The sequence below is a fragment of the Heliangelus exortis genome, chromosome 1 (assembly GCF_036169615.1).
Source record: "Heliangelus exortis chromosome 1, bHelExo1.hap1, whole genome shotgun sequence".
NCBI lineage: Eukaryota > Metazoa > Chordata > Aves > Apodiformes > Trochilidae > Heliangelus > Heliangelus exortis.
The window spans coordinates 184,604,727-184,623,829 of NC_092422.1; the positions used below are offsets into that span (position 1 = coordinate 184,604,727).

At 36.9% G+C, this 19,103-nt stretch overlaps 1 protein-coding gene across 5 annotated transcripts in view; it reads left to right on the forward strand.

Moving 5' to 3' along the window:
* ORC5 (origin recognition complex subunit 5) overlaps window positions 1-19,103 on the forward strand; it is a 65,785-nt gene that overhangs the window by 27,100 nt on the left and 19,582 nt on the right. The window lies entirely within an intron of this gene.

Consider the following 19,103-nt stretch of genomic DNA (forward strand, 5'->3'; position numbering starts at 1 on the left):
AAAATTGTTATGACAGCCAGTTTCTAATCAGACTTTGGATGATGACTTCAGCCTCTCAGCTACTTAGAGCAACTTTGGAAGTACAAAGAAGTATAAAGAACTCAGGAGCCTCAGTATTCATTCAACTGCATTTGTCTAGTTGTATCTTTTCACCTTTTTCCAGCTAATGTCAGATGTAGCCTGAGAGAATTGCTTTTTTATGAATATTGTGTTGCTACTTTAATTCATTCTTCTTCATTCTGTGAAGACTGGCAATCACATCTGTCAGACAACTTAGTGGTCATACCCCTTTCCTTATAGATGCTGTTTTTGTGGTTTTCTCTAGTGCATTTTTTGATTTAAGAAACAGCATCTTGGACCTGAAACTCAAAACGCTGAGGCAAAACAGTTGTCTTGTTAATGATGTTAATTTATCAACGAGTGGTCTAGGTTTTGGTCAGTAATACATGCAGTCTTACTGCATGAACATGTTATAGAAGCTCAGGAGTAAATAAGATGCAATCCAAGTCACATTTGGGTTGGTTTCACTTGTGCTCTGAATCTAGTGTTGAACTACCAAGTAGGTACCTCTTCTTTTTAAGCTATTCTTCAAGCATTTGAAGACACTGCCATAGAATCATAGAATCATAGAATTGGCTGGGTTGGAAGGGACCTCAGAGATCATCAAGTCCAACCCTTGATCCACTACCACTGCAGTTACCAGCCCATGGCACTGAGTGCCACATCCAGTCTCTTTTTAAATATCTCCAGGGATGGAGAATCCACCACTTCCCGGGGCAGCCCATCCCATGGGCTTGATCCACCCTCTCAGTAAAGAAATTCTTTCTAATGTCCAACCTAAACCTCCCCTGGCACAACTTGAGACCTCTTGTGCCCTCTTGTCTTGCTGAGAGTTGCCTGGGAAAAGAGACCAACCCCCCCCTGGCTCCAACCTCCTTTCAGGGAGTTGTAGAGAGTGATGAGGTCTCCTCTGAGCCTCCTCTTCTCCAGGCTGAACACCCCCAGCTCCCTCAGCCCTTCCTCACAGGACTTGTACTGGAGTCCCTTCACCAGCCTGGTTGCCCTCCTTTGGACATCACTACGATCCTCCAACAAAATCTCATTTTTAAGATGTGAAGAGTGCAGTCTTTAAGGCATAAGATGAAAGAACAGTCAAGAAGCAAAAGAATTTGCTTTCCAAATGCAACAAATGAAATTTAGAGCTCTGCCTGAACTTTGCCAGTCTCAAGGGCCAAGTTTCAGTTTAATTTTTTCAAGTAATGTGAACAGGAACAATGATGACAAGACCAGGAGCACTTATATAAAAATAACATTTTTATGTAGGATGTTAGCTATATTCTCTTATTTTTGGCTATCATAAACGACTTGGTGTACTTAAGATGTGATTTTATGGTATAGCAGAATTTAATAGTATATTTTCAAAATAAATATGTCTGCATATATAACATGCATTCCAGATGAGAAAACAAATGTCATTATTACAATACACACTTAAGTAGTATTGAGCATAGTGTTGAAGACATCATTTATACATGGATTCAAATTCCCCCTTAGACAAAGTCACAATGAAGAAATTAAAAATACATCCAAACTTAGAATGTACATTAGATGGCAGTGTTATCAAAGAAGAGATGTAATTCTGTATTTTTCTGAATGTATCCAAATTAAGCTATAAAGATGTAAAAAGGTTGCATTAAACCTTAACCAGCTTTGGGCAAAGAAGTTGAAATTAAATATTATTGTAACAAAATTATTTTTTAAATTAATTAGAATATTTGTATTTGTGAAAACACTTCTGGCATGAAATTTTAATGAAATATTCTTGGAATGTTTAATGTATAGTAACATAAAACACAATAGATTTTGGAAGTGATTTAATCTGAGCATAATGTAGAATTTGATTTTCTTCTTAGATATTTTAAATTAATGTATATTCCACTGATTTTTCCATTAGTTATTCTATAAATATACAGAATATTCTGTAAATATTCTGAAAAAAAATCCAAAGTTTCTGAAAATTCTGTAAATATACAGAATACCTGTAAAAAAAAGTTTAGAACTGTAAAAAAAGCTGGGTTATCCTTAGTAGTACAAGCTGTTATTTTCCTGTTTGTGTGTACAATATGGAAATCATTCTTGAATTGTGCAGAAGTTTAAAATGTTTTAAATCAAATATTTGGCTTCTCAACTGATTCAACCTTAATTTTATATGCTTTTTAATTTGAAAACTGAAAGGCTATACATGAACCAAATGCTTATTAATTTGCCCCATGTACTGTCAGAAAATAGCATGCCTTGGCTTTAAAGTTGATCAATAATCTCAGTCAAGATTCAAGAAGGACCAGCAGCTGCTTAAGATGTGTCTTGTTGCTGATTTAGTGATAGTTCTCATAGCTTCTTGTTTCTGTGCATAAGCTCTATTCACATGAAAATTTTGGTTAATTAGTTTTTCAATAATGAATTTTTTTCTGCTTATAAACAGGAAAATTTAAATGTTATATTTTCCAAACAAAAAGTTAATGTATTCTTTTTAAAAGCATGATCTTTGCAACTGGTACAAGATTAAGTTTTTCCTGATGTAACTTCTTGTTTTAAGTGGGTTACATAAAAAATAATTGAGCTCATTCGTTTTGGTTTTCCTCACTACTACATGGGAGTAGGACCAGAGGGAAAAAGCACACATGGAAATTTCCACTTTTGCAAATGAAAATTGTTTCATTTACCCCCTTAAAAGTTGAAATTTCTCTTGGTTTCATGCTAATTTTAAATAAAATTTTCGTACATCTTATGAGAATTGACAAGTAGTTAAAGTAAGATGAGGGGGTTTTTTTAATTAATTTTAGACTTTTGGTCTCAGTACATATGGGAATATGTCTGTATTCAGTTGAAGTTTTCAGTGTTCCTTTTCCTCCAGGATATTTGTTTTTGGTAATAGTTTTAGATATTGGGAACAAATTCTTTACCATGAGGGTAGTAAGATACTGGAATAGGTTGCCTAGGGAGGTTGTTGATACTCTCTCCTTGGAGGTGTTTCCAGACCAGTTTGGATGAGGCTGTGTGCAACCTGATCTAGTGGGATGTGTCCCTTCCCTGCAGGGGGATTGGATCTTAATGATCTTTAAGGTCCTTTCCAACCCAAACCATTCTGTGATGCTATGATTCTGTGATTCTGTAATTCTATGATACTGGGTTTTAGCACATTCTGTGTTATTGTAACATGTCACTGAATTAGTTTGAATTTGTTTGGTTTTAAATTGAGATAATGAAGGTTAAAGCACTATTGATTTCTGCAACTATTCCAAGGAATAAGATCTTTAAATGTTTTTCTACAGATGCACTTTTGTATAGTAATTTAACAGATTTAAGAATTGCCACCACCACTGGACAGTTATGTTCTGTGCCTGGGACAGAACTCCTGCAGTTGCTGTAGTGGTTAGAGATCTGTCTGGCTAGCTTGAGCATGGGGCTGAAATATTTTTAAAGATAAAAATATTTTTTAATGCTGAAGAAGTGCAAATGTACTTTCACACACTGCTAAAACCAGTGCAACTTTGGGGTGTGCAGACTGCATCCTACAACAACAGATAAGTTGGAGTTTCCTTACCCATGTACAGCAGTTGATTCTTTTCAGGCTTAGGGAACAATCAGGAGCATTATTTGTGTGTCTGCATGGCCCCACTGTGCAGAATACGAAATGTGCATTGTGTCCAAGTGCCATTATTGCAGAATGGAGGGATGCAAAGAAACTCCACAATGCCTACAGCAAGTACAGTTTGCAGAGGTTCTGAGTCTACTCAATTCTTATTTGTAGAAAAGTAGTATTTGATGTTCAGTTTCCCACATTTAGAAATAAAACATTCTTTTTATAAAAATACATCTTAATGTAGGACACAAGTGAACTTCTGAACAAAAAAAAATTGTGCAAGAATCAGCAGCACCAGTTTAGATAAAATCAGCTCATTTCACATTGAAGGGGTCAGGACAGTTAATTTCTTATCACAACCAGTAAGCAAGTAGGGTACTATGTTGCTCTGGGTGTGGTTTACGTTACAGTTTACAAACCAGAATTAGCCAATACTATTTCCTTTACCAGAAGGATTTTTCAATTACTACTTAAAATCAAATCAGTTCTCCAAACCAATTTTCATTTTCTAGATGTCTTATCTTCTGCTTTTTTTTTGAAAATAAAATTTTCATAAAGAGAATTTACTAATCTGGTTGTAGTATTGAGCTATGATCTTACCTGTTTTAGGTAACAAGGAATTAAACTCTTTGTCATACATATTTTGCATGTTTTGCTCCTGTTGATACATCCCTGAGTGCTTGGAATTAATTATGTGAAGACAGATGTGATAACTTCTTGGAATATACTAATAGCTGAAAATTACTGAATATGTGACTGATCAGTATCAGATCAGTATTCAGATCTGTTTTCATTTTCACTCTGATGCATTCAAGTTAGACTGTTAGGTCATCTTAAACAAGTTTGGTGTCTCTTGACATGCAGAACTGGGTTTGGGTGTGCTGTTAGTCAGGGAATGTTTACAGTTATTTCTGTAGTTACCATTCACTTCTGACTATAGTGCACTTGAAAACAGATTTCTACAAAGACGTTTTATCTCTGTGGTTATATGGTGGCACATCAGGTGTCTTGCACATCATAGTCTACATGTCATTTATTAGACATTTCTTGTTTTATACTGGATCTAAGAAAAGAATCTGTTTTTCCCTAAGAGTAACACAAATTCCTAAAACTAATATAGTTAAAGGTTTTAAAAAATCTGGAGTGAAGATTAACAAACCTAGTATTTCCCAATCTTGCAAAACAGTAAAAAGCGCACTTTCCTGAAGTGTAAAAAGCAGAGAGGTTTGTCATGTTTGGTCTTTCCTGTCTGCCTTACAGGGATAGATTAAGGAATAGGTAGTATTATTCATGTAAACTGCAACAGTATGTGACAATTTACCTGAAAGATTTCTTTGTTCCTGTTGTATGAGAAGCATACTTTATATCTTTTTCAGATGAGAATTTGCTATTTAAACTGCCCTTATTTTGTAAATTGCCAACTATGGTAAAATTCTGACTGCAAGATTGGAAATATGTCTGGTTCTGTTACCTACTTATTTGGTGAAGGATTCAGTTTTATATGGCACAGCCTTTCTGGACATGAGATGCCCACATCACACGATTGTAGTACTAACTCTGTTAGTGTATTGTGTTAGATCCCCTTGATGCAGCAACTTTGATAAAGAGGAATACAGTCAACAGTTTTTAATATGGAAAACACTGATTGCTTCTATAAGCTCAGATTGTGGTAATATTTGAAAATACTGAATTTTCCACTTACAACTCATGGCAGAATGAGCATTATTAATATTTGCTTGATTGTAGAAGATAATGTCTCTTAGGGTTGATTTTGTAGTTTTAAAAAAATTTTATTTCTGGGATCTAAGCAAACACTCATGCATTTCCCTGGTTTTATACCTTATGAAGTTCTAGATTTAAATTACAAGAGGAGATGTCTGTCATCAGCCTCTGCTTCTGCCCTGTTGATTTAATCTGCAGATTACTAATTGCATTTCACTGTCCTCCTCTTGCTTCAGAGGAAAGTGTGTGAAAGTACACAGCTTAATTCATGGGAGTTGACATCCTTAGAATGCAAAGAGGAGCATTTATTGTTTAAAAAAAAAAAACAACAAAAAGGAACTAGATGGAAAAGTGGACCTGGAAAAGGTCCTAAAAGCTTCTTTTTTCTTTTCATTTTTCTTCATGTTTGTGCTATACCTTTCCAGTCCCTTCAAAGCACCTTCGTAGCTTCACAGTGACAGGGATGGTTGAATATAAAGTGTGGACTCTGGGTTTATCTCATTGTCATTACTGGTCCAAATAAAATTCCCCTCCTATTTCACTCCTATTTGCTTGCAGTCCTATTTCAGTGTAAGTGAAGATACTTAGACACATTATAGGTGTATTATACATCAGACACACTATTTTACTAGATCTGTCTATTGATTAGAAAGCACAGTAATCTACTGATCTTGTTGATTTTCAGTACGTTTTAGAAGATGTTGATGAGAGGTAATAACATTTTCTCATTCTCTGGTATTGGTCACTGGACTAATCTGACAGAAACTCATGAGCTGAAATGGAAACTTAATGTGATGCACAGCGTGGTCACATAAGTTAGCACTTTAGCACTGACTGTGGCAGCTTGAGATAGCCTGCTGTTAAGCAAAAGGAATAGAGAAAACATTACTTACTTTTAACCAAATAGCTGACTGTATTTTTTTTAAAATACAGTCTGGGAGTGGCTGGGAGTAAAAATAAAAGTATTCCTAGCTCATGTAGTACTTTCTAATAAAAATGTGAAGAAATTTATTATGCTTGATTTCTTCTAGTTTTAGATGATACATAAATCTATTTTAGAAAAACTAATTATTTGAGCTACGTTATATTGTTTGACCTAGTTTCATCTAGTTTTTGTATTTCAAGGTACAGTGTTATACAATCTATTGGGTGGGTTTCTTAATCAAATTCTATCCTATTTTAATTCTATCTTTTCAGTAATTTAAGATAGATAACCTACTTTTTTTTCTGTGGAGTTCTGGTAGTACTGCCCATCTTGGTGCTTACTGTATGTCTTAAAAACACAATGTGTTTAGGAAGACAAATTGTTGTGAATTACTGAAAACCGGTTTTATGGGAGAAATTTTGGTTATGACAAGGGAAAGATATTGAGAGGGATAGAGGGGGGGAACAAGGACTTCAGGTGAGACTGACTTTATCAGGAAGATAAAGGAAATTCCTAAATTTGTTCTGTCTTCTGTCTAGAAAATCTGACTCATTTCAAAATTTCCTTGCTATTTACTCTTAATTTTTTATTAAAGTAGCATTTCCCTAAGAATTTGTAGAGTCATATAAATCAGATAAATCAGTATGTAAGGTATATGGTAAGGCTTTCTGGAATTGATTGCAGTAAATTTGTAGTTTTTCAAATATAATAAAATATGATTTTGAGGTAGGTGTGCAAGTTTGCTACAGTCGTTATGAAGAGCTTTGTATACTCTGTGTCTGCTAATAACTTTCATAAACAACTCCTCTGGCCCTGTGAACTTAACATTATTTATTCCTTTGTGCCATTCACATGTATTAGATTATATGTTACATAACATAAGGAATATGTTGGATTAATCAAGTTTCTTTAATTCTTGGTCTCTTGGCACATTATTTGTAAACAGTAGTTGAAGCCTCAGATTTTAACTTATCTATGAAAATGTCTTAGTGTACTAAAGAAGGAAATACGAATACCTGAAAGATGAAACAGAATTTCATTCCTTCAAAACACTGTCCTTTCCATGCCTTTCTTTACAAACTTATTTAGAAATTAGTTTCATGTACTTAATGGAAGAAAAGTAATTTAATACTCCAGGAACAAATTCACACTGTGTTTACATCAAGCAGTTGCAGCTGAAGCTTGTTAGTGATTGCCTCCCAGATTAAAAAAAAAGTCTTCACTGTGGTACATGAACTCCTATTGTTTGGAGATAAATAATCGGCTCATCCTATCTTTAGGAAAGAACAAAGAACATAATAGTACATCTGGTTCATCTGTTAAGACAGCAAAGATTAATTAAGCAAGTACTGCACAGCCTCTCTTGATAACATATATATCTAAAAAGAGCCTGTATATGATAAGTTTTTTAATCACTTGGATTTAACTGTTTAGTGCATGCACATAATCTGTTCCAGAATCACCAGCTTTTCAGAGAAATGTTAGGGCACGATACTACGATAAGGTAAATCAGAGACTTAGGGTAGAGTTCATTAGTTCCCATGCAAATCTCTTGATTTGAGATGGTAGGACTAGAAAGATAAGATATAAAACTAGAAAAAATCCATTGAGCCTCCAGGTGACATCGTTAATATTTTTAAAAAATTGTCTCTTTCTTAAAAATAACTTGGCTACTATGTTCTCTGACAAATTTTGCTAGTTTCTCTTTGACAATTTGGATCACAAGTTGGTTGAGGGAATGAACGATATTTTCATTAAGCATTTGTATAGAGTGAAATACAATTCAGTGAAATACAATCTCAAAGCTAGAACTAGCCCTTGTGGTTAAAATAGTTACATTGAGTGTCCCCATTTCTTCACTTCCATGATGAATAGAGCTACTGTTTAGTTCCAGGTTTAACATTACTGAAGGCCAATTTTACCTGCATTACATTTTACAGCCATCATCTTTTAGCCTAAACAGCTTTACTTTCTCCTTGATGTTTACTTCAGAGGACACAGAAATCCTGTCAATATCTTAATTTTTCAAGTTTTCACTTATTAAATGTGTCTTTTGCTTCCCTGCATGTGCAGTAATGAATATAATTGTACCTTCAGTAATAGTACAAAAGATGGCTCAGAATCACAGTTCAGAGTGGACCATAGTTTATAGTCTTTATACTGATATATTCCTTGGACTAGTTCTGATATGGTCTCTGTCCTCCTCTCCCTGCCTAATATGCTCTTACATCTTGCTTACACCCCACCTGTCACTTTAATACAGATGATTTTGCTGTATCATCTGTGCAATAAATTTGTAGCATTGTGTCAGTACCAGAGAGTCTTTCCAGTTTTTGAGTTGGCTGGTAATTAACTGAGGCTGTGCATATGGGAAGTTGGCAAATGTCACGCCAGTCCACAAAAAGGGCTGGAAGGAGGACCTGGGAAACTCCAGGCCTGTCAGCCTGACCTCAGTGCCTGGCAGGGCTATGGAGCAGATCGTCCTGTGGGCACCTACACAGCACCTACAGGAGGGACAGGGGATCAGACCCAGCCAGCACGGGGTTAGGAAGGGCAGGTCCTGTCTGACCAACCTGATCTCCTTTTATGATCAGGTGACCCACCTGGGGGATGAGGGGAATGCTGTGGATGTGGTCTATCTGGACTTCAGCAAGGCCTTTGACACCGTCTCCCACAGCATTCTCCTGAAAAAGCTGTCAGCCCGCAGCTTGGACAGGGGCACCCTGTGCTGAGTTAGGAACTGGCTGGAGGGCCGGGCCCAGAGAGTGGTGGTGAACGGGGCTGTATCCAGTTGGCGGCCGGTCACTAGTGGTGTCCCCCAGGGATCAGTGTTGGGCCCAGTTCTGTTTATTATCTTTATTGATGATTTAGATGAGGGTATTTAGTCCATCATCAGCAAATTTGCAGATGACACTAAGCTGGACCTGGGAGTCTGGATTGACAGGAAGCTGAACATGACCCAGCAGTGTGCCCAGGTGGCCAAGAAGGCCAAGAAGGCATCCTGGCCTGTATCAGGAACAGTGTGGCCAGCAGGCCCAGGGAAGTGATTCTTCCCCTGTACTCAGTGCTGGTGAGGCCACACCTCGAGTACTGTGTCCAGTTCTGGGCCCCTCAGTTTAGGAAGGAGATTGAGGTCCTGGAGCAGGTCCAAAGGAGGGCAACTAGGCTGGTGAAGGGACTCCAGTACAAGTCCTGTGAGGAAGGGCTGAGGGAACTGGGGCTGTTCAGCCTGGAGAAGAGGAGGCTCAGAGGAGACCTCATCACTCTTTACAACTACCTGAAAGGAGGTTGGAGCCAGGGGGGGGTTGGTCTCTTTTCCCAGGCAACTCTCAGTAAGACAAGAGGGCACAAGAGATCTCAAGTTGTGCCAGGGAGGTTTAGGTTAGATATTAGAAAGAATTTCTTTACTGAGAGGGTGATCAGGCATTGGAATGGGCTGCCCCGGGAAGTGGTGGATTCTCCATCCCTGGAGATATTTAAAAAGAGACTGGATGTGGCACTCAGTGCCATGGTCTGGTAACAGCAGTGGTAGTGGATCAAGGCTTGGACTTGATGATCTCTGAGGTCCCTTCCAACCCAGCCAATTCTATGATTCTATGATTCTATATGTTCAGTGTTAGAGTACAAGGTAGAAAAATGGTACATTAAAGAATATATTGGATCACTTCAGTGAATGCTTGTACCGTTTCTGCTCTGCCAGCTGCAGTCAGTTGTAGCTACTGACTTTCTACTTGACAGTCCTCCTCCCTGAAGACCCTCTGCTGCTTTCTGTGTTTGTTTGATGATAGGGGATGGTAGGGCTTGCCACAGTATCAGAGACAAAAGAAGCAGCTGCATTATAGTTAATTTGAAAGGGATAATTTAAAAGTATGAAGCTTGTTAACAAAAGAATGCCTCTTGATAGATGAGGAATAGTTGAAAATTGACATAATCTCTGTCTATGAAAGTGAAAACTGGAAAATACTGGGGAGGAGTGGTGTAGAAAACTGATGGCAGAGTTATGAGTAAATATCACAAGAAGTTTATATTCTTAGTAAACATTACAAATATTGCTTGTTTAAAATAGGAAGAGTGACTGAACAAGAAACTAAAACAAATCCTACCATTGCTCAGTCTTGGAAAAGCTTGATTCAGAAAAGTATGTTTTTAGAAAAAAATCCCTGTGATTTGTCTGGTTAACAGAATATGTTGTACAGTTGATCATTATTATTTTATTATTAAAAGCTGAGAATGGTGCTGAATATCTCAAGGTGCATGAGGTGCTGCACAAGGTCTCTGCCCTTACTGTCTTACGATTTAATTTTTCACATTAAGTGAAGGAGGGGAGACAATGGAAGAAATCAAACAATTGTTCTGGATGAGATTGGTTTTAGCTCTGTAGAAGTGTCTGTACAGTAGACGTGTATTGGATGTAGTCACTTAGTGTGCTTTTTTAGTTAGTGGAGGGAAATAGGCATGCAGAGTACATCATCCCATGCATCCTTGTGTAGACATGAGCATCTAAAACCACTCTGCTTATTAAAGGTTTTAAAATCTGTATTAGATCACAATGAATCATGTACCTGAAAGTACCAGTTTTGCTCCATCAGACAGCTTCAGATGCAAATATTTACCTTGTAGCTATCTAAAACTTTTCTATCTTTCAGTACTAAATAGTGAGTTCTTCATATTGACTAAAAGGTGTTTTCTGAGTAATTTTTCTGAATTGCTTGTAAAAGAACAACAAAAACCTTCACTATCCAATATACCTTCTTGGATGCCATATTCCTTGTCAAAACTTCTGCAGAACAGAATTGATTGGTACACTGTCCCATTCATTCTTTAACTTCTGCAGATTAAGTTGGCCATTTGTGCTGGATTATATACTTGGAAGAGCATTCTCAGGGTTGCATTGCATGACTGGCAAGCTGGTGTTGGACTTTCTATCCCTTTTTGCAGGACTGCTTCTGATTTATTCCCGACAACAAGGCTGAAACCCTTTCCAATGTCAGGGTTCTCCCAGTAGAAACTTCTTTTGCAGAATTCTGTAATAATCATCTGTCATTTAATATCTTTGAAATTGCAGTGTAAACCATACATCTTTGAACCGTATTTCAAAACCAGCAACTATAGACTGGCTCAGTGTCTTATGAAAAAGACATGTTTCAGAAACATGTGAGAGGCAATGTGAACTTAATTTAAGTGAACATACATTGCCTTGCTGTTGTCCCTGTTGAGAAAGAAAAAACATCCTAGTGCCAAAAATGATCTATTTAAATCTTGAAATAAATGTCTTCTTTTATAATTACTACTTCTTTCTGAACATACTGTGTTGCCAATTCTAACATGTCATGGTGCTAGGTTCATGTAGAGCACTGGAAGGTATCTTTTAGTGTCCATATTTTTACATGAGTATTTTTTTCCCTCCCTGCTCACCTGCCATAAGTGTTTCTTGAAATACAGTACAAATGAATGCAAGGGAGTACATCATCCTTTTGTGAGTATTTTAAAACATTTCCAGTATGAGCAAAAGAATATACAGTTGGAATATCTGTGTCTTCTGAAAGGTTCAGAATTCAGGGACTGGTTAATAAGTTAAAAAAAACAACTTGGAGGGGTCGTATTTATTAAAAAAGGATATATTTACTAAAAGCCATATTGATATAGAAGGTGAGGACACAAGCAGATGTAGTTTAATAATTGAGGAGTGCTGGATATTGTGTAGGCCATCTATGACCTATATAAAATGAATTAGAGGGAGTTCCAGATTCTAGATATCTAGGAAAGAAATAGGAAAGAGAACGTTTAAAGATGAACTAACGAATAGTATACATAAAAATTGTTGCAGATAGTAAACAGATTGGTTTAAGAGATTACTACATGGATACTAGAAGAAACACAAGATGGTTGTTCCAAATTGATATTTTCTAGCCTTTATATTTATTACTAGCATATGGCCTAGGAAGACTTTTTGCAACAGATATTTTCCAGCCTAGAGTGGCCTCTAATGGATATATAACACTGATGGTGTAGAGAAAAGCTTTTTAATAATTTGTGTGACTGTAGTGCTTGTGAAAGATGTCAGACTGATGGTCTAGAAGACCAGGAGACTGAAGTAATCTGTTCTGATTCACTGCACAGGTAAAGCAGGGGCATCAGTGGGATAATCTCTCTATTGGCCAAATCTCTGGAGTGCCCAAAACTGATGGTTCCTAAAACCTGGAAAAAATACAGCCAAACATAAAGATGAATTGCCCTAAACAATTTACATTTATTACACACTTATCATATTTTCAGTAAGCTAAAGTGCTGATCTCCAGTGCAGGTAATTTAGTTTTTTTCTGTGATTGTTTGAAATGAACAGAGCAGAGGTTTGAGCCTGATGTTTTACAAAAAAAAACCAAACAAAACCAAACAAATACAAACAAACCAAAGCCAACTAAAAAACTACCAACAAGCAACAAAAGAAAAAAACAGCAACAAAAGCCTACATTCATCAATGGAAAGTCAGGATGAAGTGGTAAATTCAAGCTAGCATACATAAGTGGAAATTACTCAAAATCAAACTGTTCAGAGAAAGGAAAATAATTGGAAAGTAGTAACACTTGAAAGAAGATGTGGACATGAAGAGTGGCAAAAATTAAAGGCTAGAGGGGAATGACTTGTGAAGAAAGATTAAAGGAAATGAACACGAGTAATTATTACTTATAGCTATCTGTGTGCTTGGTGAGTTTCAGATGAAGAGAGATGATCCCTACACTAATTTGGCTAAATAGCTACCAGGGGATGATGAAAATGTCTGGAAGTATTTATAGCCTTCAAATGCCAAGAAAGGATTTACTTAGAGGAGTCCAAAGAAGTCTAAGTAGGAGTAATGAAATAAGATGAGGGGAATTTTAACTTTGAATACCATAAAACCCCCTTTCTATTGGAGATGTTAAAGCGTGTTATAGTCTCCCTTGAAGTGTTAGTGGAATGCCCCATTACCTGAGCTATTGACAATGATAGTAGACAAAGCATTCAGAAGTAAACTGGAGGAAAAAATTATGCGTTGGAGGGAGGAGAGAAAGGGTGACTTAATAGATGTTTTCCATCTCTGATTCCTATGATCTCACGTTATAAATTGACAAAATAAGACTTATGATACACTAGTGAACCATAATTTATGTAAATTTGCTTTAGAATAGACATTAACCTTGATCCTTGCTTCAATTCTGCATTAAGCCTCGCCTTTGATACAGTAATCTTAATTAAAGCTGAATATTTCATGATTTAACTCCCTCTGCCTCGTGAGCAGAGCGATACTCTTAGCTGTATTACTTCTAAAAGCACTATCTGTATAAAATGTCTTGCATCAGATGGTAGACAGACTTGCTTTTCAGTTCATATTTGTATGAATAAAATACTGAAACTCAAGAATTTAATTTGTTTAAAATGAATTAACTCTTATTTTACAACCAAATGTCAAAAAGCTAGGTAAACAACTTTTGCTGCATGTGGAATTAGGAAGTGTGGTACTAATAAATACTGTACTCTTCTGGAAAAGGAATAAACCTGCATGAATGATCAAAAAAATAGGTATTGACATGTCAGTGTGTACCTGTCAATCAGTGTCATCTTCGTATTACTTTTGATTGGGTTCACTTTGGTTATAAGAGAAAAGCTGCTCCTTTTATGTTAAATACTGACATATTTTAAATAGCAAGAGGCAGGAATTGCAAACAAGGAGCATAAAAAATGTTTGCCCATGTATTCTTCATCTCCTGTGTTTTGGCTTTTTAATGTTTATTTGTTTATGCTTGTGTGTATGTTAGAACACATAAGCACTGTTCTGGAGAAGTACTGGAACTGGTCCTATGCTCCAGACGCATGTTCTCCCTCAACGTGAAAGGAAGGCATAACCTTAAGGGGTGCTCTGCAGCTGGAGTCTCTGGTGCAGTATAGGCATCTTCAGAGTGCTGACTGATATGGAGACATTTGAAAAATCATGTTTTCCAGCTTCTGAAAACAAGTGCAATTAATCGTCTTTTCTTTTGTTACTGTATTTTTTTGTTTGTTCAGTGTGGAATCGTAGTTGAGTCCTTTACATAGAATGTAACACAGTGATCAACCTGATAACTTTATAAATGACTGATAGGTCAGGACACTTCCTGTACATTCCTACAGTGATCAAGGTTCAAGGCAAGATGATGTGATACTAAGTGCTTAAAATATACAAGTAAAAAATTACAACTTAAACTGTAGAAGGCAAGGTAACACTTGAATATCCATTTGGAAAGCCATTTAATTTGTCTGAAGTTATTTAATTTCATGTAGAAGTTAAGCTGCAGAATTAATGCTTTGGCTAAAAATACAGCTGTGATAAATTCTGTATGGACTGCATCTTTACTGAGTATCTGACTTTAAATTGGTAATAGTATCATTTGTGTCACTGGAATTTTTGCCTATGTCAGGTATTTGGATGACTCAGTGTAAGTCAGTAGTGGTTTTGTTCCAAATATGAGTCTAACCTCTTGTTTAAATAAGAATTTTCAGTTTTATCGGTACTTGAGATACTTCTTTCTCTCAGCTTTTTTTTTTTTTGTCAGATATAAATGTGAAGCTGCAGCTCTGAGAAACTGGACTTCCATAAATACATAGGCTGTTATCCTCCTTTTTGGAGCACGAGGAATGTAGCAGTGTGTATTTATTGTGAATAACAGTCAGAGAATTAAAATGGTAGAAAGTGTACTTCTTGGGCACAGCTGCCTTCCTGTTAGTCTATTACATTATTTGATTCTCCTCTTACAAGGAACCTGGGCGTCAAACTTGTAAAGTTGAATGCATTTGTTGGAGGAAAAAACATCAAATGAAATAGTTTATGTTTCATCTGTAGTCCCGCCATTAGATCTTTGTAGGAGAATTGTAACACCTGATTGCACAGAAGAACATGAAACCCCTGTTTCGTAGCACTGTTTCCATCCTCTGTGTGTGTGGCATTCTCAAACACAGGAGTTCACAGTTGTGAAGAATGTGGGAAGTACAGGTGCTGTGTGTGTCTCTAGCAGCAGAGGATGCTTTGTGGCTGGTTCCAGGGAGCTCTAAGGGTTAAATGCAGTTAAGCCATTCCCCAGCTTTCTGGGAACCTGGCAGTAGCTTTCTTTCAGTTGCTTTGTAATGGGAGGAACAATACCTGAATTGAGGCTTGGATTGTGTTGGAGAGGGAGGGAAGGATTCAGGTTATAGTGTCAGAGGCAGCAGTTGCACTCGGGAAGTATCAGCAAGTGCTTCACCCTGTGACTGAAAAAAGTGGAATGTTAACAAGGCAAGTCTCAGATAAGACCATATGTATGTAGGGTTTTGTTGTTTTTTAATCCACTTCTCTCTGCTTGTGGTTTTCTTTTCGGTTAAATTAATCATGCTGTTTTGAATAGGCTGCATTCTGCCACTGGGAGCTGTAACTCAGGCTTTGGCTGGTGATGAGCCAGCCTAAAAGCAGGGAGACACATTTTTTGTTGATTGCACTCAGGCAGAAGTTCAACGGTCTTGTCACTTGGAAAAAATCAGTATTTAGAGATTAAAAGCTAAGCCCTGAACCTGGATAATGATGATGACTATTCTCTGAAAAATCTGACAGTGAGGTTTCATTTCATTAGTCAGCTGAATGAAAATTAACATGTCTGAATTAATAACTAACAGCATATTTGTGAAGCAGATGATCCTGTATGCATTAATAGCTACTGACTGTATCTCATCCTTGATTTCTTATACAGCCTCCTGCTATTAAAGACCACCAGGAAGGGTTGATCAGAGGAGGATGCATGGATAGCTCATGCTTGTTTGTTTTCCAGAGTGTCTATTTCAGAGAAGAATTAGGTTTTTATCTTAAAAATCTTCACCACCACCACCCACTCCAAAAAAACAACAAAAAAAAAAGCAAAAAAAACCCTCCAAAAAAGAGACCACCACAAATACAACAAAAAACCCCATGACAAAACCAATATGGAAGAAAGGCAAAACATGTTATTATTTTTACTTGAGTTACTGTACATTCTTCCATACACAAACACTGTTTTGTCTGGAGCACAGAAGTGTTGTGTAAGTTGTTGAGGATAACTCTGATAAGGCTGCCCTGCCCGTATACTTAATATACTTGAATGTTATCATTTTTGGAATGTATTTTATATTCACAGTATCTGCTTTTGAGAGAGTGCTGAGTATCTCCTAGCCTGTTTTCCTAAGGAAAAAGACTCAGTAGGGTATCTGTCCTTTCACCCTGTTTCACCCTTCAGAGCTTTTTGTAGCTCATCTAGTTCTGGCTGAAACTGGCAGAAAGGCACAAGTTTCAAAGACATTCAGTCTTACAAAATCTAATGAAAACTGCTGTCCACATTGATACCCTCTGTTCAGGAGACTTTGCAGAGGTTATTTTTCTGCTTGACCTGATGCTGGCCACTTAACAAGGACCTAACCAAGACCCAGGCACAGGGTGTGGAGCGTCTTCTGCGTAGAACTGGAAGGAGCAGGAGGAGCAGAAGATGTGTGGAGGGTAAAGGGATGTAATGAGCAACTAGAAGGAGCTGCTGCTCCATTCAGCACTGTTGAGTACCACATCTGGAGTATGAGCAATGAGGAAAGAGTTGGTGGTGCCCAGTGACAGGGTCAGAGGCAACAGGCACAAATTGAAACACAGGAAGTCTGAACATCAAGAAACATTTTCTGACTGTGAGGGCGACCAAGCACTGGAACAAGTTGCCCAAAGCAGTGGTGGAATCTCCATCCTTGGAGATAATCAAAAACCACCTGGACATAGTTCTGTGATTCTGAGTTGTGAGGAGCGTAGAAGTAGCAGAGGTTGTAAAAGAGATGAGCTGAGAAGTGCTGGAGATGCTTGCATTGGCAAAGGTTTATGGATAAATTACTTCCTTACAAAACAATTTCTTATTCAAGTCTATTTAAATATTAAGCCTTCCATCACTTATGTTTAATCATATTAAGCATTTTCAATACACTGAAATATTCTGTACCTCAAAATTTACAGCTTTTATATAAAGCAAAATTCAAAGAAGGCTTTGTGGTGAGCATCTGCCTGGAAAGGCTACTGTTTCAGATACTGTTCTAGTCAATTATGTGAAATTTTTTGTGAGATGTTAATATGTTTGTAGAAGTTAGATTATAAGGCTTTCAGAATATACCTATGCAGAAAAATAGTGTTTTATAGTTAAAAAAAAATGGTTTTGCTTTTAAGGGCATTAGTTTTTTATGAAATGTAGTTATTTCTTTCTTCAAGGATACAGTACTTAGCTTAGAATCATAGAATGGTTTGGGTTGGAAGATGGTGTAGTTCCAAACCCCAAACCATGGGCAGGGACACCTCCCGCTAGACCAGGTGGCTCAAAGCCCCATCCAGCCTGGCCTTGAACACTTCCAGGGATGAGGCATCCACAACTGCCCTGGCAACCTGTGCCAGCATCTCACCACCTTCACACTAAAGAATTTCTTCCTAATATCTCATCTAAATCTACCCTCTTTGAGTTTAGAGCCCTACCCTTTGTCCTGTCATTAACCAGCATACACCAGAAAAATAAGCTGCAGTACAGTGGCTTTTGTTGGGTGAATTGGTTGTTATTGTTTAGTTGTTGTTAAATGCTTTATATGCCCAGCAAATTCCCAAATAGCCTCTTACCTTCCCTTCATTTAATAAAAAAGAACCAAAAAAATCTCTACTGCCTCTATGTGAATTATGCTTGAACTGAAAAAAAAAAAAGTGCCCCTAGAAAAATAATTGTCAAGTCCAAAACCTAACTTATTGCAAAATGAGACATTATTTATATCTCTTCTACAGTTACAATGCTCTTGGGACTTAACTGTTCAGTTACTGTATGGGAAACATACATTTCTAGTGGTTTTGGTTTTACATTTCTTAAGGTGGAAAGTGGCTAGTTTGTATTTATGAAGTGAAATCATCTAGCCTGGTATTAGTGGTTGAGGGCTTTGGGTGTGGAGAGAAGTCAGCTGAGAATGGCCCTTGTATGAATTACAAGTTTTACATGTTCAGCTACTGGAATTATTTTTTCAGTTTCTGTAGGAGCTTCGTAGGGTGGTATTAAATATATTCAGTAGTATATATGTGTGTGTGTGTGTATTTATGAAGAACATACCATTAATCTATATTTCAGAAAGAATTATTTGTCAAGATAAGTTGTATTTGGATGGTTTGGAGAGTTCCAGCTCGATGAAGCCACTTGCTGAAAGAATTTGCGCTGCTTGTATTGTGTATGTGCAGAAATGTGTGTACATGTAAATTGTTCCTAGTAACTGAAGAAATCTACCAAGAAATAGCCAAAATTAGCTGCATTCCTTATTGCTGAAGTTGGATGAGGGTAGTTTTGCTTCTATCCTCTAAGTTATTTAGGACTGTAAATGAACAAAAAAAAGTGAGGAAGGTCTGTGGCAAATCAGCTTCTTAAGCACCACATCCAAGTCACTTTTTAAACTGACCTTTTAAAAACAGGAATTTTTTGTCTCCCAGACATGTTATTTTGTCTACCTTCTAGCTGTGGACGCAAGATTAAATTCATTCTTTACCATTTTTTATCAGACAGACCGATCCACTGCAAATGAAGTAAAAATATCAAAATGGGATATAAAATAAGAATAGTTTATTCGGCTAATAAGTACATGTGATTAGGTTTATGTTGTAGACTGCAGGATAATTCTCTTATTTTTGGTAAAACAGTTTTGTTTAAATCATTGGCTTCTTTGCTAGCAATGTGTTTTTTCTTGACAGTCACAAAAATATGTTTGTTGATATTTGTAAGTATCTACATGCTATTTTATTTCTCTTTGAGAAAA